This window comes from Bison bison, unplaced genomic scaffold (assembly GCF_000754665.1).
Source record: "Bison bison bison isolate TAMUID 2011002044 unplaced genomic scaffold, Bison_UMD1.0 scf7180017864308, whole genome shotgun sequence".
In the NCBI taxonomy this organism is placed as follows: Eukaryota; Metazoa; Chordata; class Mammalia; order Artiodactyla; family Bovidae; genus Bison; species Bison bison.
The window spans coordinates 698,047-699,459 of record NW_011494880.1 but is presented as its reverse complement, the minus strand read 5'-3'; the positions used below and the strand labels follow the sequence as shown (position 1 = coordinate 699,459).

At 36.8% G+C, this 1,413-nt stretch overlaps 1 pseudogene; it reads left to right on the top strand.

Moving 5' to 3' along the window:
• The window catches only part of LOC104997427, a 58,929-nt pseudogene that overhangs the window by 57,159 nt on the left and 357 nt on the right, over positions 1-1,413 (top strand).

The window sequence follows — 1,413 nt, the reverse complement described above, 5'->3', positions numbered from 1 at the left end:
AAAAAAAAAAAAAAAAAAAAAAAAAAAAAAACCCTAAATATTTATGAAGTCACAAAGAACTGAAATAGCCACAGGAGTCCTGAGAAATAAGAATGAAGCTGGAAGCATGCCACCTCTTATTTTAAACTCTATTACAAAACTATAGAAAATTTTAAAATATGGTATTATCATAAAAAACACATAGATGAATGAATAGGATTACAAACTTTACCTCTAAAATTGAATAATATTTGACAAAAAACCCAAAAACACTTAATAGGAAAATGGTCATCTCTTCTATGAATAGTACTGAGGAAACTCGATAATAATATGGAGGAAAATGAAACTTGGACCTTTATATTACATCAGCAAGGGAACATTTCATGCAAAGATGGGCACAATAAAGGATAGAAATGGTATGGACCTAACAGAAGCAGAAGATATTAAGAAGAGGTGTCAAGAATACACAGAAACAATACAAAAAAGATCTTCATGACCCAGATAACACAGTGGTGTGATCACTCACCTAGAGATAGATATTCTGGAATGAGAGGTCAAATGGGCCTCAGGAAACATTACTATGAACAAAATTAGTGGAGATGAAGGAATTCTGGTTGAGCTATTTCAAATTCTAAAAGATGATGCTGTGAAAGTGCTGCACTCGATATGCCAGCACATTTGAAAAACTCAGCAGTGGCCACAGGACTGGAAAAGGTCAATTTTCATTCCAATTCCAAAGAAAAGCAATGCCAAAGAATATTCAAACTACTGCACAACTGCACTCATCTTACACACTAGCAAACTAATGCTCAAAATTCTCCAAGCCAGGCTCAACACTATGTGAACTATGAAACTACAGGTGTTCAAGCTGGATTTAGAAAAGGCAGAGGAACCAGAGATCAAATTGCCAACATCTGCTGGATCATGAAAAAAGCAAGAGAGTTCCAGAAAAACATCTATTTCTGCCTTAATGACTATGCCAAAGCTTTTGACTGTGTGGATCAAAACAGACTGTGGAAAACTCTTCAAGAGATGGGAATACGAGACCACCTGACCTGCCTCTTGAGAAACCTATATGCAGGTCAGGAACTGAACATAGAACAGACTGGTTCCAAATAGGAAAAGGAGAACATTAAGGCTGTATATTGTCATCCTGCTTATTTAACTTATATGCAGAGTATATCATGAGAAGCACTGGGCTGGAGGAAGCACAAGCTGGAATCAAGATTGCTGGGAGAAATATCAATAACTTCAGATATGCAGATGACACCACCCTTATGGCAGAAAGTGAAGAAGAACTAAAGAGCCTCTTGACGAAAGTGAAAGAGAAAAGTGAAAATGTTGGCTTAAAGCTCCACATTCAGAAAACTAAGATCATGGCATCCGGTCCCATCACTTCATGGCAAATAGATGGGGAAACAGTGGCTGACTTTA